General features: G+C 44.3%; 13 non-coding genes across 13 annotated transcripts; all 13 read left to right on the plus strand.

The window, feature by feature from the left end:
• Window positions 1-314: 314 nt before the first annotated feature.
• On the plus strand, window positions 315-386 carry trnap-ugg (transfer RNA proline (anticodon UGG)). The gene has a single exon. It is a non-coding gene; the product is annotated as a tRNA-Pro (tRNA).
• Window positions 387-2345: 1959 nt separating this feature from the next.
• On the plus strand, window positions 2346-2417 carry trnap-agg (transfer RNA proline (anticodon AGG)). The gene has a single exon. It is a non-coding gene; the product is annotated as a tRNA-Pro (tRNA).
• Window positions 2418-5378: 2961 nt separating this feature from the next.
• trnap-ugg (transfer RNA proline (anticodon UGG)) lies at window positions 5379-5450 on the plus strand. The gene has a single exon. It is a non-coding gene; the product is annotated as a tRNA-Pro (tRNA).
• Window positions 5451-6398: 948 nt separating this feature from the next.
• Window positions 6399-6470, plus strand: trnap-ugg (transfer RNA proline (anticodon UGG)). Its single transcript has one exon. It is a non-coding gene; the product is annotated as a tRNA-Pro (tRNA).
• An 834-nt stretch (window positions 6471-7304) lies between these two features.
• On the plus strand, window positions 7305-7376 carry trnap-agg (transfer RNA proline (anticodon AGG)). The gene has a single exon. It is a non-coding gene; the product is annotated as a tRNA-Pro (tRNA).
• Window positions 7377-9000: 1624 nt separating this feature from the next.
• trnap-agg (transfer RNA proline (anticodon AGG)) lies at window positions 9001-9072 on the plus strand. Its single transcript has one exon. It is a non-coding gene; the product is annotated as a tRNA-Pro (tRNA).
• Window positions 9073-10337: 1265 nt separating this feature from the next.
• On the plus strand, window positions 10338-10409 carry trnap-ugg (transfer RNA proline (anticodon UGG)). Its single transcript has one exon. It is a non-coding gene; the product is annotated as a tRNA-Pro (tRNA).
• A 1966-nt stretch (window positions 10410-12375) lies between these two features.
• trnap-agg (transfer RNA proline (anticodon AGG)) lies at window positions 12376-12447 on the plus strand. The gene has a single exon. It is a non-coding gene; the product is annotated as a tRNA-Pro (tRNA).
• Window positions 12448-13712: 1265 nt separating this feature from the next.
• On the plus strand, window positions 13713-13784 carry trnap-ugg (transfer RNA proline (anticodon UGG)). Its single transcript has one exon. It is a non-coding gene; the product is annotated as a tRNA-Pro (tRNA).
• A 1962-nt stretch (window positions 13785-15746) lies between these two features.
• Window positions 15747-15818, plus strand: trnap-agg (transfer RNA proline (anticodon AGG)). Its single transcript has one exon. It is a non-coding gene; the product is annotated as a tRNA-Pro (tRNA).
• Window positions 15819-17083: 1265 nt separating this feature from the next.
• trnap-ugg (transfer RNA proline (anticodon UGG)) lies at window positions 17084-17155 on the plus strand. The gene has a single exon. It is a non-coding gene; the product is annotated as a tRNA-Pro (tRNA).
• Window positions 17156-17985: 830 nt separating this feature from the next.
• On the plus strand, window positions 17986-18057 carry trnap-agg (transfer RNA proline (anticodon AGG)). The gene has a single exon. It is a non-coding gene; the product is annotated as a tRNA-Pro (tRNA).
• A 1624-nt stretch (window positions 18058-19681) lies between these two features.
• On the plus strand, window positions 19682-19753 carry trnap-agg (transfer RNA proline (anticodon AGG)). The gene has a single exon. It is a non-coding gene; the product is annotated as a tRNA-Pro (tRNA).
• The last annotated feature ends 2927 nt before the right edge of the window (window positions 19754-22680 follow it).

Raw genomic sequence — 22680 nt, forward strand, 5'->3', positions numbered from 1 at the left:
TCCTGCGTCTTCAACAAACAAGAAAAGTCCAATCGCCTCTCTTCAACCTTTGTGGTTTTGCCTGATCTGGATGACTGAGAATCGAGAGACAGTCTGAAGACATGTTGAATAATGCAGTCTTTGTGCTCGTCAAGCATCAATGCTAGCCATTTTCAATGACTGGAAGAGGGCTACTGGAGGGCTCGGTCAACATGGGAAGACCCTATTTGATTCAATGTAAAATGTCATTGGCCAAACCTAGCTCCTCGAAATATGCTCAACACATCTTGGGGCGGGTGCGGTTCTAGATTTACATACTTCAACTTTTAGTACAGGGCTCGTTGGTCTAGGCGTATGATTCTCGCTTTGGGTGCGAGAGGTCCCGGGTTCAAATCCCGGACGAGCCCTTGAATTGAACTTCTTTGCCCAGGTATAGTAAATTAGTTGCGGTTGTCATTTGTCTTGATTCAGTGGTTTGGAAAAGAAAGCAGCCAACAGTTCAGGAGGGCCTCAATTCCGCTTGCTCACCTTCACACAAGGGGTTGATTTTGTAAAGTCATTACGATAGAAAGAAGCCTTTTTCCAGTTGTGTCTGAATTTGTCTGATTGCAGTTCAGTTTCATTGTACAGTGCTCCTACAGGTATGATTCTTGCTTAGGGTGCAAAATGTTTTGTGTTTGTGGTTTGAACACTCTTCGCAAAGGTGAAATTGAGGCAAAAAGACTGTCCTTGTTTGTTGAGACATTTCACCTTTCGTCCAAAAGATTTCTTCAGTTCTGAACTGCTGTAAACTGAAGAAGCCTTTTGAACGAAAGGTAAAGCGTCTTCAACAAACAAGAAAAGTCCAATCGCCTCGATTCAACCTTTGTGGTTTTGCCTGATCTGGATGACTGAGAATCGAGAGACAGTCTGAAGACATGTTGAATAATGCAGTCTTTGTGCTAGTCAAGCATCAATGCTAGCTATTCTCAATGACTGGAAGTGGGCTACTGGAGGGCTCGGTCAACATGAGAAGACCCTATTTGATTCAATGTAAAATGTAATTGGCCAAACCTAGCTGCTCGAAATCTGCTCAACAAATGTGGGAGCGGGTGCGGTTCTAGATTTACATACTTCAACTGTTAGTACAGGGCTCGTTGGTCTAGGCGTATGATTCGGCCAAACCGAGCTGCTCGAAATCTGGTCAACAAATCTGGGAGCATGTGGGGTCCTGGATTTACATACTTCAACTTTTAACACAGGGCTCGTTGGTCTAGGGGTATGATTCTCGCTTAGAGTGCGAGAGGTCGAATCCCGGACGAGCCCTTGAGTTGAAACTCTATAGCCACGTACAGGAAATTTGTCATGATTGAGTGGTTGTCATTTGTCTTGATTCAGTGGTTTGGACAAGAAAGCAGCCAACAGTTCAGGAGGGCCTCAATTCCGCTTGCTCACCTTCACACAAGGGGTTGATTTTGTAAAGTCATTAGGAGAGAAAGAAGCCTTTTTCCCATTTCTGTCTGAATTTGTCTGATTGCAGTTCAGTTTCATTGTACAGTGCTCCTACAGGTATGATTCTTGCTTAGGGTGCAAAATGTTTTGTGTGTGTGGTTTGAACACTCTTCGCAAAGGTGAAATTGAGGCAAAAAGACTGTCCTTGTTTGTTGAGACATTTCACCTTTCGTCCAAAAGATTTCTTCAGTTCTTAACTGCTGGAAACAAAAGAAGCCTTTTGAACAAAAGGTAATCGTCTTCAACAAACAAGAAAAGTCCAATTGTCTCGATTCAACCTTTGTGGTTTTGCCTGATCTGGATGACTGACAATCGAGAGACAGTCTGAAGGCATTTTGAACAATGCAATCGCATCTTCTCGGTCAACACGGGAATACCCTATTTGATCCAATGGAAAATGTAAGTGGCCAAACCTAGCTGCTCGAAATCTGCTCAACAAATGTGGGAGCGGGTGGGGTCTTCAACAAACAAGAAAAGTCCAATCGCCTCTCTTCAACCTTTGTAGTTTTGCCTGATCTGGATGACTGAGAATCGAGAGACAGTCGAAAGACATGTTGAATAATGCAGTCTTTGTGCTAGTCAAGCATCAATGCTAGCCATTTTCAATGACTGGAAGAGGGCTACTGGAGGGCTCGGTCAACATGGGAAGACCCTATTTGATTCAATGTAAAATGTAATTGGCCAAACCTCGCTGCTCGAAATCTGCTCAACACATCTTGGGGCGGGTGCGGTTCTAGATTTACATACTTCAACTTTTAGTATAGGGCTCGTTGGTCTAGGCGTATGATTCGCCCAAACCGAGCTGCTCGAAATCTGGTCAACAAATCTGGGAGCATGTGGGGTCCTGGATTTACATACTTCAACTTTTAATACAGGGCTTGTTGGTCTAGGGGTATGATTCTCGCTGAGGGTGCGAGAGGTCCCGGGTTCAAATCCCGGACGAGCCCTTGAATTGAACTTCTATGCCCAGGTATAGTAAATTAGTCGTGGTTGTCATTTGTCTTGATTCAGTGGTTTGGACAAGAAAGCAGCCAACAGTTCAGGAGGGCCTCATTTCCGCTTGCTCACCTTCACACAAGGGGTTGATTTTGTAAAGTCATTACGATAGAAAGAAGCCTTTTTCCAGTTGTGTCTGAATTTGTCTGATTGCAGTTCAGTTTCATTGTACAGTGCTCCTATAGGTATGATTCTTGCTTAGGGTGCAAAATGTTTTGTGTATGTGGTTTGAACACTCTTCGCAAAGGTGAAATTGAGGCAAAAAGACTGTCCTTGTTTGTTGAGACATTTCACCTTTGTCCAAAAGATTTCTTCAGTTCTGCACTGCTGTAAACTGAAGAAGCCTTTTGAACGAAAGGTGAAGCGTCTTCAACAAACAAGAAAAGTCCAATCGCCTCGATTCAACCTTTGTGGTTTTGCCTGATCTGGATGACTGAGAATCGAGAGACAGTCTGAAGACATGTTGAATAATGCAGTCTTTGTGCTAGTCAAGCATCAATGTTAGCCATTTTCAATGACTGGAAGAGGGCTACTGGAGGGCTCGGTCAACATGGGAAGACCCTATTTGATTCAATGTAAAATGTAATTGGCCAAACCTAGCTGCTTGAAATCTGGTCAACACATCTTAGGGCGGATGCGGTTATAGATTTACATACTTCAACTGTTGGTACAAGGCTTGTTGGTCGAGGTGTATGATTCTCGCTTTGGGTGCGAGAGGTCCCGGGTTCAAATCCCGGACGAGCCCTTGAATTGAACTTCTATGCCCAGGTATAGTAAATTAGTCGTGGTTGTCATTTGTCTTGATTCAGTGGTTTGGACAAGAAAGCAGCCAACAGTTCAGGAGGGCCTCAATTCCGCTTGCTCACCTTCACACAAGGGGTTGATTTTGTAAAGTCATTACGATAGAAAGAAGCCTTTTTCCAGTTGTGTCTGAATTTGTCTGATTGCAGTTCAGTTTCATTGTACAGTGCTCCTACAGGTATGATTCTTGCTTAGGGTGCAAAATGTTTTGTGTGTGTGGTTTGAACACTTCGCAAAGGTGAAATTGAGGCAAAAAGACTGTACTTGTTTGTTGAGACATTTCACCTTTCGTCCAAAAGATTTCTTCTTCTGAACTGCTGTAAACTGAAGAAGCCTTTTGAACGAAAGGTGAAGCGTCTTCAACAAACAAGAAAAGTCCAATCGCCTCGATTCAACCTTTGTGGTTTTGCCTGATCTGGATGACTGAGAATCGAGAGACAGTCGAAAGACATGTTGAATAATGCAGTCTTTGTGCTAGTCAAGCATCAATGCTAGCCATTTTCAATGACTGGAAGAGGGCTACTGGAGGGCTCGGTCAACATGGGAAGACCCTATTTGATTCAATGTAAAATGTAATTGGCCAAACCTCGCTGCTCGAAATCTGCTCAACACATCTTGGGGCGGGTGCGGTTCTAGATTTACATACTTCAACTTTTAGTATAGGGCTCGTTGGTCTAGGCGTATGATTCGCCCAAACCGAGCTGCTCGAAATCTGGTCAACAAATCTGGGAGCATGTGGGGTCCTGGATTTACATAGTTCAACTTTTAACACAGGGCTCGTTGGTCTAGGGGTATGATTCTCGCTTAGGGTGCGAGAGGTCGAATCCCGGACGAGCCCTTGAGTTGAAACTCTATAGCCACGTACAGGAAATTTGTCATGATTGAGTGGTTGTCATTTGTCTTGATTCAGTGGTTTGGACAAGAAAGCAGCCAACAGTTCAGGAGGGCCTCAATTCCGCTTGCTCACCTTCACACAAGGGGTTGATTTTGTAAAGTCATTACGATAGAAAGAAGCCTTTTTCCAGTTGTGTCTGAATTTGTCTGATTGCAGTTCAGTTTCATTGTACAGTGCTCCTACAGGTATGATTCTTGCTTAGGGTGCAAAATGTTTTGTGTATGTGGTTTGAACACTCTTCGCAAAGGTGAAATTGAGGCAAAAAGACTGTCCTTGTTTGTTGAGACATTTCACCTTTGTCCAAAAGATTTCTTCAGTTCTGCACTGCTGTAAACTGAAGAAGCCTTTTGAACGAAAGGTGAAGCGTCTTCAACAAACAAGAAAAGTCCAATCGCCTCGATTCAACCTTTGTGGTTTTGCCTGATCTGGATGACTGAGAATCGAGAGACAGTTTGAAGACATGTTGAATAATGCAGTCTTTTTGCTAGTCAAGCATCAATGCTAGCTGTTCTCAATGACTGGAAGTGGGCTACTGGAGGGCTCGGTCAACATGAGAAGACCCTATTTGATTCAATGTAAAATGTAATTGGCCAAACCTAGCTGCTCGAAATCTGGTCAACAAATCTGGGAGCATGTGGGGTCCTGGATTTACATACTTCAACTTTTAATACAGGGCTCGTTGGTCTAGGGGTATGATTCTCGCTTAGGATGTGAGAGGTCCCGGGTTGAAATCCCGGACGAGCACTTAAGTTGAAAGTGTATACCCAGGAACAGGAAATTAGTCATGATTGAGTGGTTTTCATTCTTCTTGATTCAGTGGTTTGGACAAGATCCAATGGATAATGTAAGTGGCCAAACCTAGCTGCTCGAAATCTGCTCAACAAATGTGGGAGCAGGTGGGGTCCTGCGTCTTCAACAAACAAGAAAAGTCCAATCGCCTCTCTTCAACCTTTGTGGTTTTGCCTGATCTGGATGACTGAGAATCGAGAGACAGTCGAAAGACAAGTTGAATAATGCAGTCTTTGTGCTAGTCAAGCATCAATGCTAGCCATTTTCAATGACTGGAAGAGGGCTACTGGAGGGCTCGGTCAACATGGGAAGACCCTATTTGATTCAATGTAAAATGTCATTGGCCAAACCTCGCTGCTCGAAATCTGCTCAACACATCTTGGGGCGGGTGCGGTTCTAGATTTACATACTTCAACTTTTAGTACAGGGCTCGTTGGTCTAGGCGTATGATTCTCGCTTTGGGTGTGAGAGGTCCCGGGTTCAAATCCCGGACGAGCCCTTGAATTGAACTTCTATGCCTAGGTATAGTAAATTAGTCGTGGTTGTCATTTGTCTTGATTCAGTGGTTTGGACAAGAATGCAGCCAACAGTTCAGGAGGGCCTCAATTCCGCTTGCTCACCTTCACACAAGGGGTTGATTTTGTAAAGTCATTACGAGAGAAAGAAGCCTTTTTCCAGTTCTGTCTGAATTTGTCTGATTGCAGTTCAGTTTCATTGTACAGTGCTCCTACAGGTATGATTCTTGCTTAGGGTGCAAAATGTTTTGTGTGTGTGGTTTGAACACTCTTCGCAAAGGTGAAATTGAGGCAAAAAGACTGTCCTTGTTTGTTGAGACATTTCACCTTTCGTCCAAAAGATTTCTTCAGTTCTTAACTGCTGGAAACAAAAGAAGCCTTTTGAACGAAAGGTAATCGTCTTCAACAAACAAGAAAAGTCCAATTGTCTCGATTCAACCTTTGTGGCTTTGCCTGATCTGGATGACTGACAATCGAGAGACAGTCTGAAGGCATTTTGAACAATGCAATCGCCTCTTCTCGGTCAACACGGGAATACCCTATTTGATCCAATGGAAAATGTAAGTGGCCAAACCTAGCTGCTCGAAATCTGCTCAACAAATGTGGGAGCGGGTGGGGTCCTGCGTCTTCAACAAACAAGAAAAATCCAATCGCCTCTCTTCAACCTTTGTGGTTTTGCCTGATCTGGATGACTGAGAATCGAGAGACAGTCTGAAGACATGTTGAATAATGCAGTCTTTGTGCTTGTCAAGCATCAATGCTAGCCATTTTCAATTACTGGAAGAGGGCTACTGGAGGGCTCGGTCAACATGGGAAGACCCTATTTGATTCAATGTAAAATGTCATTGGCCAAACCTAGCTCCTCGAAATATGCTCAACACATCTTGGGGCGGGTGCGGTTCTAGATTTACATACTTCAACTTTTAGTACAGGGCTCGTTGGTCTAGGCGTATGATTCTCGCTTTGGGTGCGAGAGGTCCCGGGTTCAAATCCCGGACGAGCCCTTGAATTGAACTTCTTTGCCCAGGTATAGTAAATTAGTCGCGGTTGTCATTTGTCTTGATTCAGTGGTTTGGAAAAGAAAGCAGCCAACAGTTCAGGAGGGCCTCAATTCCGCTTGCTCACCTTCACACAAGGTGTTGATTTTGTAAAGTCATTACGATAGAAAGAAGCCTTTTTCCAGTTGTGTCTGAATTTGTCTGATTGCAGTTCAGTTTCATTGTACAGTGCTCCTACAGGTATGATTCTTGCTTAGGGTGCAAAATGTTTTGTGTTTGTGGTTTGAACACTCTTCGCAAAGGTGAAATTGAGGCAAAAAGACTGTCCTTGTTTGTTGAGACATTTCACCTTTCGTCCAAAAGATTTCTTCAGTTCTGAACTGCTGTAAACTGAAGAAGCCTTTTGAACGAAAGGTAAAGCGTCTTCAACAAACAAGAAAAGTCCAATCGCCTCGATTCAACCTTTGTGGTTTTGCCTGATCTGGATGACTGAGAATCGAGAGACAGTCTGAAGACATGTTGAATAATGCAGTCTTTGTGCTAGTCAAGCATCAATGCTAGCTATTCTCAATGACTGGAAGTGGGCTACTGCAGGGCTCGGTCAACATGAGAAGACCCTATTTGATTCAATGTAAAATGTAATTGGCCAAACCTAGCTGCTCGAAATCTGCTCAACAAATGTGGGAGCGGGTGCGGTTCTAGATTTACATACTTCAACTGTTAGTACAGGGCTCGTTGGTCTAGGCGTATGATTCGCCCAAACCGAGCTGCTCGAAATCTGGTCAACAAATCTGGGAGCATGTGGGGTCCTGGATTTACATACTTCAACTTTTAATACAGGGCTTGTTGGTCTAGGGGTATGATTCTCGCTGAGGGTGCGAGAGGTCCCGGGTTCAAATCCCGGACGAGCCCTTGAATTGAACTTCTATGCCCAGGTATAGTAAATTAGTCGTGGTTGTCATTTGTCTTGATTCAGTGGTTTGGACAAGAAAGCAGCCAACAGTTCAGGAGGGCCTCATTTCCGCTTGCTCACCTTCACACAAGGGGTTGATTTTGTAAAGTCATTACGATAGAAAGAAGCCTTTTTCCAGTTGTGTCTGAATTTGTCTGATTGCAGTTCAGTTTCATTGTACAGTGCTCCTACAGGTATGATTCTTGCTTAGGGTGCAAAATGTTTTGTGTATGTGGTTTGAACACTCTTCGCAAAGGTGAAATTGAGGCAAAAAGACTGTCCTTGTTTGTTGAGACATTTCACCTTTGTCCAAAAGATTTCTTCAGTTCTGCACTGCTGTAAACTGAAGAAGCCTTTTGAACGAAAGGTGAAGCGTCTTCAACAAACAAGAAAAGTCCAATCGCCTCGATTCAACCTTTGTGGTTTTGCCTGATCTGGATGACTGAGAATCGAGAGACAGTCTGAAGACATGTTGAATAATGCAGTCTTTGTGCTAGTCAAGCATCAATGTTAGCCATTTTCAATGACTGGAAGAGGGCTACTGGAGGGCTCGGTCAACATGGGAAGACCCTATTTGATTCAATGTAAAATGTAATTGGCCAAACCTAGCTGCTTGAAATCTGGTCAACACATCTTAGGGCGGATGCGGTTATAGATTTACATACTTCAACTGTTGGTACAAGGCTTGTTGGTCGAGGTGTATGATTCTCGCTTTGGGTGCGAGAGGTCCCGGGTTCAAATCCCGGACGAGCCCTTGAATTGAACTTCTATGCCCAGGTATAGTAAATTAGTCGTGGTTGTCATTTGTCTTGATTCAGTGGTTTGGACAAGAAAGCAGCCAACAGTTCAGGAGGGCCTCAATTCCGCTTGCTCACCTTCACACAAGGGGTTGATTTTGTAAAGTCATTACGATAGAAAGAAGCCTTTTTCCAGTTGTGTCTGAATTTGTCTGATTGCAGTTCAGTTTCATTGTACAGTGCTCCTACAGGTATGATTCTTGCTTAGGGTGCAAAATGTTTTGTGTGTGTGGTTTGAACACTTCGCAAAGGTGAAATTGAGGCAAAAAGACTGTACTTGTTTGTTGAGACATTTCACCTTTCGTCCAAAAGATTTCTTCTTCTGAACTGCTGTAAACTGAAGAAGCCTTTTGAACGAAAGGTGAAGCGTCTTCAACAAACAAGAAAAGTCCAATCGCCTCGATTCAACCTTTGTGGTTTTGCCTGATCTGGATGACTGAGAATCGAGAGACAGTCGAAAGACATGTTGAATAATGCAGTCTTTGTGCTAGTCAAGCATCAATGCTAGCCATTTTCAATGACTGGAAGAGGGCTACTGGAGGGCTCGGTCAACATGGGAAGACCCTATTTGATTCAATGTAAAATGTAATTGGCCAAACCTCGCTGCTCGAAATCTGCTCAACACATCTTGGGGCGGGTGCGGTTCTAGATTTACATACTTCAACTTTTAGTATAGGGCTCGTTGGTCTAGGCGTATGATTCGCCCAAACCGAGCTGCTCGAAATCTGGTCAACAAATCTGGGAGCATGTGGGGTCCTGGATTTACATACTTCAACTTTTAATACAGGGCTTGTTGGTCTAGGGGTATGATTCTCGCTGAGGGTGCGAGAGGTCCCGGGTTCAAATCCCGGACGAGCCCTTGAATTGAACTTCTATGCCCAGGTATAGTAAATTAGTCGTGGTTGTCATTTGTCTTGATTCAGTGGTTTGGACAAGAAAGCAGCCAACAGTTCAGGAGGGCCTCATTTCCGCTTGCTCACCTTCACACAAGGGGTTGATTTTGTAAAGTCATTACGATAGAAAGAAGCCTTTTTCCAGTTGTGTCTGAATTTGTCTGATTGCAGTTCAGTTTCATTGTACAGTGCTCCTACAGGTATGATTCTTGCTTAGGGTGCAAAATGTTTTGTGTATGTGGTTTGAACACTCTTCGCAAAGGTGAAATTGAGGCAAAAAGACTGTCCTTGTTTGTTGAGACATTTCACCTTTGTCCAAAAGATTTCTTCAGTTCTGCACTGCTGTAAACTGAAGAAGCCTTTTGAACGAAAGGTGAAGCGTCTTCAACAAACAAGAAAAGTCCAATCGCCTCGATTCAACCTTTGTGGTTTTGCCTGATCTGGATGACTGAGAATCGAGAGACAGTTTGAAGACATGTTGAATAATGCAGTCTTTTTGCTAGTCAAGCATCAATGCTAGCTATTCTCAATGACTGGAAGTGGGCTACTGGAGGGCTCGGTCAACATGAGAAGACCCTATTTGATTCAATGTAAAATGTAATTGGCCAAACCTAGCTGCTCGAAATCTGGTCAACAAATCTGGGAGCATGTGGGGTCCTGGATTTACATACTTCAACTTTTAATACAGGGCTCGTTGGTCTAGGGGTATGATTCTCGCTTAGGATGTGAGAGGTCCCGGGTTGAAATCCCGGACGAGCACTTAAGTTGAAAGTGTATACCCAGGAACAGGAAATTAGTCATGATTGAGTGGTTTTCATTCTTCTTGATTCAGTGGTTTGGACAAGATCCAATGGATAATGTAAGTGGCCAAACCTAGCTGCTCGAAATCTGCTCAACAAATGTGGGAGCAGGTGGGGTCCTGCGTCTTCAACAAACAAGAAAAGTCCAATCGCCTCTCTTCAACCTTTGTGGTTTTGCCTGATCTGGATGACTGAGAATCGAGAGACAGTCTGAAGACATGTTGAATAATGCAGTCTTTGTGCTCGTCAAGCATCAATGCTAGCCATTTTCAATGACTGGAAGAGGGCTACTGGAGGGCTCGGTCAACATGGGAAGACCCTATTTGATTCAATGTAAAATGTCATTGGCCAAACCTAGCTCCTCGAAATATGCTCAACACATCTTGGGGCGGGTGCGGTTCTAGATTTACATACTTCAACTTTTAGTACAGGGCTCGTTGGTCTAGGCGTATGATTCTCGCTTTGGGTGCGAGAGGTCCCGGGTTCAAATCCCGGACGAGCCCTTGAATTGAACTTCTTTGCCCAGGTATAGTAAATTAGTTGCGGTTGTCATTTGTCTTGATTCAGTGGTTTGGAAAAGAAAGCAGCCAACAGTTCAGGAGGGCCTCAATTCCGCTTGCTCACCTTCACACAAGGGGTTGATTTTGTAAAGTCATTACGATAGAAAGAAGCCTTTTTCCAGTTGTGTCTGAATTTGTCTGATTGCAGTTCAGTTTCATTGTACAGTGCTCCTACAGGTATGATTCTTGCTTAGGGTGCAAAATGTTTTGTGTTTGTGGTTTGAACACTCTTCGCAAAGGTGAAATTGAGGCAAAAAGACTGTCCTTGTTTGTTGAGACATTTCACCTTTCGTCCAAAAGATTTCTTCAGTTCTGAACTGCTGTAAACTGAAGAAGCCTTTTGAACGAAAGGTAAAGCGTCTTCAACAAACAAGAAAAGTCCAATCGCCTCGATTCAACCTTTGTGGTTTTGCCTGATCTGGATGACTGAGAATCGAGAGACAGTCTGAAGACATGTTGAATAATGCAGTCTTTGTGCTAGTCAAGCATCAATGCTAGCTATTCTCAATGACTGGAAGTGGGCTACTGGAGGGCTCGGTCAACATGAGAAGACCCTATTTGATTCAATGTAAAATGTAATTGGCCAAACCTAGCTGCTCGAAATCTGCTCAACAAATGTGGGAGCGGGTGCGGTTCTAGATTTACATACTTCAACTGTTAGTACAGGGCTCGTTGGTCTAGGCGTATGATTCGGCCAAACCGAGCTGCTCGAAATCTGGTCAACAAATCTGGGAGCATGTGGGGTCCTGGATTTACATACTTCAACTTTTAACACAGGGCTCGTTGGTCTAGGGGTATGATTCTCGCTTAGAGTGCGAGAGGTCGAATCCCGGACGAGCCCTTGAGTTGAAACTCTATAGCCACGTACAGGAAATTTGTCATGATTGAGTGGTTGTCATTTGTCTTGATTCAGTGGTTTGGACAAGAAAGCAGCCAACAGTTCAGGAGGGCCTCAATTCCGCTTGCTCACCTTCACACAAGGGGTTGATTTTGTAAAGTCATTAGGAGAGAAAGAAGCCTTTTTCCCATTTCTGTCTGAATTTGTCTGATTGCAGTTCAGTTTCATTGTACAGTGCTCCTACAGGTATGATTCTTGCTTAGGGTGCAAAATGTTTTGTGCGTGTGGTTTGAACACTCTTCGCAAAGGTGAAATTGAGGCAAAAAGACTGTCCTTGTTTGTTGAGACATTTCACCTTTCGTCCAAAAGATTTCTTCAGTTCTTAACTGCTGGAAACAAAAGAAGCCTTTTGAACAAAAGGTAATCGTCTTCAACAAACAAGAAAAGTCCAATTGTCTCGATTCAACCTTTGTGGTTTTGCCTGATCTGGATGACTGACAATCGAGAGACAGTCTGAAGGCATTTTGAACAATGCAATCGCATCTTCTCGGTCAACACGGGAATACCCTATTTGATCCAATGGAAAATGTAAGTGGCCAAACCTAGCTGCTCGAAATCTGCTCAACAAATGTGGGAGCGGGTGGGGTCCTGCGTCTTCAACAAACAAGAAAAGTCCAATCGCCTCTCTTCAACCTTTGTAGTTTTGCCTGATCTGGATGACTGAGAATCGAGAGACAGTCGAAAGACATGTTGAATAATGCAGTCTTTGTGCTAGTCAAGCATCAATGCTAGCCATTTTCAATGACTGGAAGAGGGCTACTGGAGGGCTCGGTCAACATGGGAAGACCCTATTTGATTCAATGTAAAATGTAATTGGCCAAACCTCGCTGCTCGAAATCTGCTCAACACATCTTGGGGCGGGTGCGGTTCTAGATTTACATACTTCAACTTTTAGTATAGGGCTCGTTGGTCTAGGCGTATGATTCGCCCAAACCGAGCTGCTCGAAATCTGGTCAACAAATCTGGGAGCATGTGGGGTCCTGGATTTACATACTTCAACTTTTAATACAGGGCTTGTTGGTCTAGGGGTATGATTCTCGCTTAGGGTGCGAGAGGTCCCGGGTTCAAATCCCGGACGAGCCCTTGAATTGAACTTCTATGCCCAGGTATAGTAAATTAGTCGTGGTTGTCATTTGTCTTGATTCAGTGGTTTGGACAAGAAAGCAGCCAACAGTTCAGGAGGGCCTCATTTCCGCTTGCTCACCTTCACACAAGGGGTTGATTTTGTAAAGTCATTACGATAGAAAGAAGCCTTTTTCCAGTTGTGTCTGAATTTATCTGATTGCAGTTCAGTTTCATTGTACAGTGCTCCTACAGGTATGATTCTTGCTTAGGGTGCAAAATGTTTTGTGTATGTGGTTTGAACACTCTTCGCAAAGGTGAAATTGAGGCAAAAAGACTGTCCTTGTTTGTTGAGACATTTCACCTTTGTCCAAAAGATTTCTTCAGTTCTGCACTGCTGTAAACTGAAGAAGCCTTTTGAACGAAAGGTGAAGCGTCTTCAACAAACAAGAAAAGTCCAATCGCCTCGATTCAACCTTTGTGGTTTTGCCTGATCTGGATGACTGAGAATCGAGAGACAGTTTGAAGACATGTTGAATAATGCAGTCTTTTTGCTAGTCAAGCATCAATGCTAGCTATTCTCAATGACTGGAAGTGGGCTACTGGAGGGCTCGGTCAACATGAGAAGACCCTATTTGATTCAATGTAAAATGTAATTGGCCAAACCTAGCTGCTCGAAATCTGGTCAACAAATCTGGGAGCATGTGGGGTCCTGGATTTACATACTTCAACTTTTAATACAGGGCTCGTTGGTCTAGGGGTATGATTCTCGCTTAGGATGTGAGAGGTCCCGGGTTGAAATCCCGGACGAGCACTTAAGTTGAAAGTGTATACCCAGGAACAGGAAATTAGTCATGATTGAGTGGTTTTCATTCTTCTTGATTCAGTGGTTTGGACAAGATCCAATGGATAATGTAAGTGGCCAAACCTAGCTGCTCGAAATCTGCTCAACAAATGTGGGAGCAGGTGGGGTCCTGCGTCTTCAACAAACAAGAAAAGTCCAATCGCCTCTCTTCAACCTTTGTGGTTTTGCCTGATCTGGATGACTGAGAATCGAGAGACAGTCTGAAGACATGTTGAATAATGCAGTCTTTGTGCTCGTCAAGCATCAATGCTAGCCATTTTCAATGACTGGAAGAGGGCTACTGGAGGGCTCGGTCAACATGGGAAGACCCTATTTGATTCAATGTAAAATGTCATTGGCCAAACCTAGCTCCTCGAAATATGCTCAACACATCTTGGGGCGGGTGCGGTTCTAGATTTACATACTTCAACTTTTAGTACAGGGCTCGTTGGTCTAGGCGTATGATTCTCGCTTTGGGTGCGAGAGGTCCCGGGTTCAAATCCCGGACGAGCCCTTGAATTGAACTTCTTTGCCCAGGTATAGTAAATTAGTCGCGGTTGTCATTTGTCTTGATTCAGTGGTTTGGAAAAGAAAGCAGCCAACAGTTCAGGAGGGCCTCAATTCCGCTTGCTCACCTTCACACAAGGGGTTGATTTTGTAAAGTCATTACGATAGAAAGAAGCCTTTTTCCAGTTGTGTCTGAATTTGTCTGATTGCAGTTCAGTTTCATTGTACAGTGCTCCTACAGGTATGATTCTTGCTTAGGGTGCAAAATGTTTTGTGTGTGTGGTTTGAACACTTCGCAAAGGTGAAATTGAGGCAAAAAGACTGTACTTGTTTGTTGAGACATTTCACCTTTCGTCCAAAAGATTTCTTCTTCTGAACTGCTGTAAACTGAAGAAGCCTTTTGAACGAAAGGTAAAGCGTCTTCAACAAACAAGAAAAGTCCAATCGCCTCGATTCAACCTTTGTGGTTTTGCCTGATCTGGATGACTGAGAATCGAGAGACAGTCTGAAGACATGTTGAATAATGCAGTCTTTGTGCTAGTCAAGCATCAATGCTAGCTATTCTCAATGACTGGAAGTGGGCTACTGGAGGGCTCGGTCAACATGAGAAGACCCTATTTGATTCAATGTAAAATGTAATTGGCCAAACCTAGCTGCTCGAAATCTGCTCAACAAATGTGGGAGCGGGTGCGGTTCTAGATTTACATACTTCAACTGTTAGTACAGGGCTCGTTGGTCTAGGCGTATGATTCGGCCAAACCGAGCTGCTCGAAATCTGGTCAACAAATCTGGGAGCATGTGGGGTCCTGGATTTACATACTTCAACTTTTAACACAGGGCTCGTTGGTCTAGGGGTATGATTCTCGCTTAGAGTGCGAGAGGTCGAATCCCGGACGAGCCCTTGAGTTGAAACTCTATAGCCACGTACAGGAAATTTGTCATGATTGAGTGGTTGTCATTTGTCTTGATTCAGTGGTTTGGACAAGAAAGCAGCCAACAGTTCAGGAGGGCCTCAATTCCGCTTGCTCACCTTCACACAAGGGGTTGATTTTGTAAAGTCATTAGGAGAGAAAGAAGCCTTTTTCCCATTTCTGTCTGAATTTGTCTGATTGCAGTTCAGTTTCATTGTACAGTGCTCCTACAGGTATGATTCTTGCTTAGGGTGCAAAATGTTTTGTGCGTGTGGTTTGAACACTCTTCGCAAAGGTGAAATTGAGGCAAAAAGACTGTCCTTGTTTGTTGAGACATTTCACCTTTCGTCCAAAAGATTTCTTCAGTTCTTAACTGCTGGAAACAAAAGAAGCCTTTTGAACAAAAGGTAATCGTCTTCAACAAACAAGAAAAGTCCAATTGTCTCGATTCAACCTTTGTGGTTTTGCCTGATCTGGATGACTGACAATCGAGAGACAGTCTGAAGGCATTTTGAACAATGCAATCGCATCTTCTCGGTCAACACGGGAATACCCTATTTGATCCAATGGAAAATGTAAGTGGCCAAACCTAGCTGCTCGAAATCTGCTCAACAAATGTGGGAGCGGGTGGGGTCCTGCGTCTTCAACAAACAAGAAAAGTCCAATCGCCTCTCTTCAACCTTTGTAGTTTTGCCTGATCTGGATGACTGAGAATCGAGAGACAGTCGAAAGACATGTTGAATAATGCAGTCTTTGTGCTAGTCAAGCATCAATGCTAGCCATTTTCAATGACTGGAAGAGGGCTACTGGAGGGCTCGGTCAACATGGGAAGACCCTATTTGATTCAATGTAAAATGTAATTGGCCAAACCTCGCTGCTCGAAATCTGCTCAACACATCTTGGGGCGGGTGCGGTTCTAGATTTACATACTTCAACTTTTAGTATAGGGCTCGTTGGTCTAGGCGTATGATTCGCCCAAACCGAGCTGCTCGAAATCTGGTCAACAAATCTGGGAGCATGTGGGGTCCTGGATTTACATACTTCAACTTTTAATACAGGGCTTGTTGGTCTAGGGGTATGATTCTCGCTTAGGGTGCGAGAGGTCCCGGGTTCAAATCCCGGACGAGCCCTTGAATTGAACTTCTATGCCCAGGTATAGTAAATTAGTCGTGGTTGTCATTTGTCTTGTTTCAGTGGTTTGGACAAGAAAGCAGCCAACAGTTCAGGAGGGCCTCATTTCCGCTTGCTCACCTTCACACAAGGGGTTGATTTTGTAAAGTCATTACGATAGAAAGAAGCCTTTTTCCAGTTGTGTCTGAATTTATCTGATTGCAGTTCAGTTTCATTGTACAGTGCTCCTACAGGTATGATTCTTGCTTAGGGTGCAAAATGTTTTGTGTATGTGGTTTGAACACTCTTCGCAAAGGTGAAATTGAGGCAAAAAGACTGTCCTTGTTTGTTGAGACATTTCACCTTTGTCCAAAAGATTTCTTCAGTTCTGCACTGCTGTAAACTGAAGAAGCCTTTTGAACGAAAGGTGAAGCGTCTTCAACAAACAAGAAAAGTCCAATCGCCTCGATTCAACCTTTGTGGTTTTGCCTGATCTGGATGACTGAGAATCGAGAGACAGTTTGAAGACATGTTGAATAATGCAGTCTTTTTGCTAGTCAAGCATCAATGCTAGCTATTCTCAATGACTGGAAGTGGGCTACTGGAGGGCTCGGTCAACATGAGAAGACCCTATTTGATTCAATGTAAAATGTAATTGGCCAAACCTAGCTGCTCGAAATCTGGTCAACAAATCTGGGAGCATGTGGGGTCCTGGATTTACATACTTCAACTTTTAATACAGGGCTCGTTGGTCTAGGGGTATGATTCTCGCTTAGGATGTGAGAGGTCCCGGGTTGAAATCCCGGACGAGCACTTAAGTTGAAAGTGTATACCCAGGAACAGGAAATTAGTCATGATTGAGTGGTTTTCATTCTTCTTGATTCAGTGGTTTGGACAAGATCCAATGGATAATGTAAGTGGCCAAACCTAGCTGCTCGAAATCTGCTCAACAAATGTGGGAGCAGGTGGGGTCCTGCGTCTTCAACAAACAAGAAAAGTCCAATCGCCTCTCTTCAACCTTTGTGGTTTTGCCTGATCTGGATGACTGAGAATCGAGAGACAGTCTGAAGACATGTTGAATAATGCAGTCTTTGTGCTCGTCAAGCATCAATGCTAGCCATTTTCAATGACTGGAAGAGGGCTACTGGAGGGCTCGGTCAACATGGGAAGACCCTATTTGATTCAATGTAAAATGTCATTGGCCAAACCTAGCTCCTCGAAATATGCTCAACACATCTTGGGGCGGGTGCGGTTCTAGATTTACATACTTCAACTTTTAGTACAGGGCTCGTTGGTCTAGGCGTATGATTCTCGCTTTGGGTGCGAGAGGTCCCGGGTTCAAATCCCGGACGAGCCCTTGAATTGAACTTCTTTGCCCAGGTATAGTAAATTAGTCGCGGTTGTCATTTGTCTTGATTCAGTGGTTTGGAAAAGAAAGCAGCCAACAGTTCAGGAGGGCCTCAATTCCGCTTGCTCACCTTCACACAAGGGGTTGATTTTGTAAAGTCATTACGATAGAAAGAAGCCTTTTTCCAGTTGTGTCTGAATTTGTCTGATTGCAGTTCAGTTTCATTGTACAGTGCTCCTACAGGTATGATTCTTGCTTAGGGTGCAAAATGTTTTGTGTGTGTGGTTTGAACACTTCGCAAAGGTGAAATTGAGGCAAAAAGACTGTACTTGTTTGTTGAGACATTTCACCTTTCGTCCAAAAGATTTCTTCTTCTGAACTGCTGTAAACTGAAGAAGCCTTTTGAACGAAAGGTGAAGCGTCTTCAACAAACAAGAAAAGTCCAATCGCCTCGATTCAACCTTTGTGGTTTTGCCTGATCTGGATGACTGAGAATCGAGAGACAGTCGAAAGACATGTTGAATAATGCAGTCTTTGTGCTAGTCAAGCATCAATGCTAGCCATTTTCAATGACTGGAAGAGGGCTACTGGAGGGCTCGGTCAACATGGGAAGACCCTATTTGATTCAATGTAAAATGTAATTGGCCAAACCTCGCTGCTCGAAATCTGCTCAACACATCTTGGGGCGGGTGCGGTTCTAGATTTACATACTTCAACTTTTAGTATAGGGCTCGTTGGTCTAGGCGTATGATTCGCCCAAACCGAGCTGCTCGAAATCTGGTCAACAAATCTGGGAGCATGTGGGGTCCTGGATTTACATACTTCAACTTTTAATACAGGGCTTGTTGGTCTAGGGGTATGATTCTCGCTGAGGGTGCGAGAGGTCCCGGGTTCAAATCCCGGACGAGCCCTTGAATTGAACTTCTATGCCCAGGTATAGTAAATTAGTCGTGGTTGTCATTTGTCTTGATTCAGTGGTTTGGACAAGAAAGCAGCCAACAGTTCAGGAGGGCCTCATTTCCGCTTGCTCACCTTCACACAAGGGGTTGATTTTGTAAAGTCATTACGATAGAAAGAAGCCTTTTTCCAGTTGTGTCTGAATTTGTCTGATTGCAGTTCAGTTTCATTGTACAGTGCTCCTACAGGTATGATTCTTGCTTAGGGTGCAAAATGTTTTGTGTATGTGGTTTGAACACTCTTCGCAAAGGTGAAATTGAGGCAAAAAGACTGTCCTTGTTTGTTGAGACATTTCACCTTTGTCCAAAAGATTTCTTCAGTTCTGCACTGCTGTAAACTGAAGAAGCCTTTTGAACGAAAGGTGAAGCGTCTTCAACAAACAAGAAAAGTCCAATCGCCTCGATTCAACCTTTGTGGTTTTGCCTGATCTGGATGACTGAGAATCGAGAGACAGTCTGAAGACATGTTGAATAATGCAGTCTTTGTGCTAGTCAAGCATCAATGTTAGCCATTTTCAATGACTGGAAGAGGGCTACTGGAGGGCTCGGTCAACATGGGAAGACCCTATTTGATTCAATGTAAAATGTAATTGGCCAAACCTAGCTGCTCGAAATCTGGTCAACACATCTTAGGGCGGATGCGGTTATAGATTTACATACTTCAACTGTTGGTACAAGGCTTGTTGGTCGAGGTGTATGATTCTCGCTTTGGGTGCGAGAGGTCCCGGGTTCAAATCCCGGACGAGCCCTTGAATTGAACTTCTATGCCCAGGTATAGTAAATTAGTCGTGGTTGTCATTTGTCTTGATTCAGTGGTTTGGACAAGAAAGCAGCCAACAGTTCAGGAGGGCCTCAATTCCGCTTGCTCACCTTCACACAAGGGGTTGATTTTGTAAAGTCATTACGATAGAAATAAGCCTTTTTCCAGTTGTGTCTGAATTTGTCTGATTGCAGTTCAGTTTCATTGTACAGTGCTCCTACAGGTATGATTCTTGCTTAGGGTGCAAAATGTTTTGTGTGTGTGGTTTGAACACTTCGCAAAGGTGAAATTGAGGCAAAAAGACTGTACTTGTTTGTTGAGACATTTCACCTTTCGTCCAAAAGATTTCTTCTTCTGAACTGCTGTAAACTGAAGAAGCCTTTTGAACGAAAGGTGAAGCGTCTTCAACAAACAAGAAAAGTCCAATCGCCTCGATTCAACCTTTGTGGTTTTGCCTGATCTGGATGACTGAGAATCGAGAGACAGTCGAAAGACATGTTGAATAATGCAGTCTTTGTGCTAGTCAAGCATCAATGCTAGCCATTTTCAATGACTGGAAGAGGGCTACTGGAGGGCTCGGTCAACATGGGAAGACCCTATTTGATTCAATGTAAAATGTAATTGGCCAAACCTCGCTGCTCGAAATCTGCTCAACACATCTTGGGGCGGGTGCGGTTCTAGATTTACATACTTCAACTTTTAGTATAGGGCTCATTGGTCTAGGCGTATGATTCGCCCAAACCGAGCTGCTCGAAATCTGGTCAACAAATCTGGGAGCATGTGGGGTCCTGGATTTACATACTTCAACTTTTAATACAGGGCTTGTTGGTCTAGGGGTATGATTCTCGCTGAGGGTGCGAGAGGTCCCGGGTTCAAATCCCGGACGAGCCCTTGAATTGAACTTCTATGCCCAGGTATAGTAAATTAGTCGTGGTTGTCATTTGTCTTGATTCAGTGGTTTGGACAAGAAAGCAGCCAACAGTTCAGGAGGGCCTCATTTCCGCTTGCTCACCTTCACACAAGGGGTTGATTTTGTAAAGTCATTACGATAGAAAGAAGCCTTTTTCCAGTTGTGTCTGAATTTGTCTGATTGCAGTTCAGTTTCATTGTACAGTGCTCCTACAGGTATGATTCTTGCTTAGGCTGCAAAATGTTTTGTGTATGTGGTTTGAACACTCTTCGCAAAGGTGAAATTGAGGCAAAAAGACTGTCCTTGTTTGTTGAGACATTTCACCTTTGTCCAAAAGATTTCTTCAGTTCTGCACTGCTGTAAACTGAAGAAGCCTTTTGAACGAAAGGTGAAGCGTCTTCAACAAACAAGAAAAGTCCAATCGCCTCGATTCAACCTTTGTGGTTTTGCCTGATCTGGATGACTGAGAATCGAGAGACAGTCTGAAGACATGTTGAATAATGCAGTCTTTGTGCTAGTCAAGCATCAATGCTAGCCATTTTCAATGACTGGAAGAGGGCTACTGGAGGGCTCGGTCAACATGGGAAGACCCTATTTGATTCAATGTAAAATGTCATTGGCCAAACCTAGCTCCTCGAAATCTGGTCAATACATCTTGGGGCGGATGCGGTTCTATATTTACATACTTCAACTTTTAATACAGGGCTCGTTGGTCTAGGGATATGATTCTCGCTTAGGGTGCGAGAGGTCCCTGGTTCAAATCCCGGACGAGCCCTTGAATTGAACTTCTATGCCCAGGTATAGTAAATTAGTCGTGGTTGTCATTTGTCTTGATTCAGTGGTTTCGACAAGAAAGCAGCCAACAGTTCAGGAGGGCCTCAATTCCGCTTGCTCACCTTCACACAAGGGGTTGATTTTGTAAAGTCATTACTAGAGAAAGAAGCCTTTTTCGAGTTCTGTCTGAATTTGTCTGATTGCAGTTCAGTTTCATTGTACAGTGCTCCTACAGGTATGATTCTTGCTTAGGTTGCAAAATGTTTTGTGTGTGTGGTTTGAACACTCTTCGCAAAGGTGAAATTGAGGCAAAAAGACTGTCCTTGTTTGTTGAGACATTTCACCTTTCGTCCAAAAGATTTCTTCCGTTCTTTTTTTTTTGTTGTTGTTGTTTTACCCCTGTCCTGTTCAGCCTTTAAAGCAGATAGAATTGCAGATCTAAATGCCGTCAAGTGCTTAACAGATTTACTCTGCCAGGGAGAAGTGTGATATACAATTCCCCTATTATACAGAATTTGTTTGACTCAGATGCTTGTTATTAAGCAAATTTGGAGCGACCGGAGGGGACAGAGAAGAAGAGAAACAGAGGGGGAGTGCGAGGATAAGAGGGGGACAAAAAAAAAGAGACAAGAGACAAGGACAACAGCAGCAACAACAACAATTGTGACAACAAGAACAGAACAACAGAAACATACAGAACTACATCAGCAAATAAATGTCTGTGACAACTATAAAGACGAACAAGGACATCAGGACAAAGGACAAAATAATATCAACAACCACAATGACAATGCTGCATTGAGAAAATCACACATAATAGTAGTCATGAAATGATGAACTATGATAGTGATCACAACGACAATACTGTATTGAAACAGTCACACATAATTGTAGTAATAAAATGATGATCTATGATAGTGAACAGAAAGATAATTACCGTAATGCACATCATTGTAAAAAAAACTATAATCATACTGCTGATATCACCGTTGCTGTAATAAAACCAACAACATAATAACACCCTGGTTAACTCAGTGAGTAATGTGGGGAAGTACGTATGTACTGTGAGTGTGCATATGTACAGGTATCTCTGTATGTGAGGAAGACTTCATATATATATATAAAGGTGCAAGAATGTGTGGGATGAGAATGCATGAAATGAAAGGGGCCGCCCTCCACCTCCCAGAGAGCCCCGCCCCAAATAGCTAGGCCGAGCCCCCGCGGCCAGAAGGCCACCAGGCCCACAGGGGCAGGCAGCACGAAGATAAATGCCCCAAGAGCCAGCCCAGAGAGTCCTCCCCCCCCGGAAGACCAGCAAGGGGCCACAGAGAGGTAATTCCAGCCAAAGACAGGGCGCCGGCGGGCCGGAGGACAGCTAACCCCTGAGACCAGCGAGATATCACACCCCACAAAAGCAAGACGAGTACCGGGGGCCACAAACCGCCAGGCCCAGAGACGCCCCCACAACCGGAAAGAAGTCCACCCACGCTGGGAGCGCCAATCCCCCCCACCACCACCACCCCCACCCCCAGGGAGCGGAGCCCGGCCCGCCCCGGGCCAACTCCAGCCAAAGGGCCGCCCCGCCCAGGGATGCAGGAGGCACACCCTCCACCCACCCGGCGGAGGCACGGGTGGCAGAGATGTATCACCCAGCACCCGACCCCACGGAGCAAACCCCTGTATGCCCCCTGCCCCCAAAAATAACTAAAATAAATAAATAAATAAAAATACACACACACACACACACACACACACACACGCACATACACACTCCTACACACCCACGTGCACACACACACACGCACGCACAGGCATACACACACACACGCACACACACAGTGGTCGACTGCCCGACACCCGGAAGCCTTGCCCTATCCCCCGTTGGTAACCCAAAGAGCAGCGGAGACAGACATACAATCCAGAACCCAGGCGTGGAGAGCGCGGACCGCCGGGGAGCAGGAAGACACCAGGCCACACCCTCCCAACGGTAGGACGCCACCAGCAAGGCAGACAGAGGAGTCAGCGAGGAGGAAGTCGGGAAAATGAGCAAGTGGGCGGGAAAACGGGCGAGCAGCCAGGCGAACCACCACACAGCGCCAACCGACACCCGCGGGGCAGCAAACCCCGTAGAGGG

The sequence above is a fragment of the Dunckerocampus dactyliophorus genome, chromosome 10 (genome assembly GCF_027744805.1).
Source record: "Dunckerocampus dactyliophorus isolate RoL2022-P2 chromosome 10, RoL_Ddac_1.1, whole genome shotgun sequence".
NCBI classification, from domain to species: Eukaryota; Metazoa; Chordata; class Actinopteri; order Syngnathiformes; family Syngnathidae; genus Dunckerocampus; species Dunckerocampus dactyliophorus.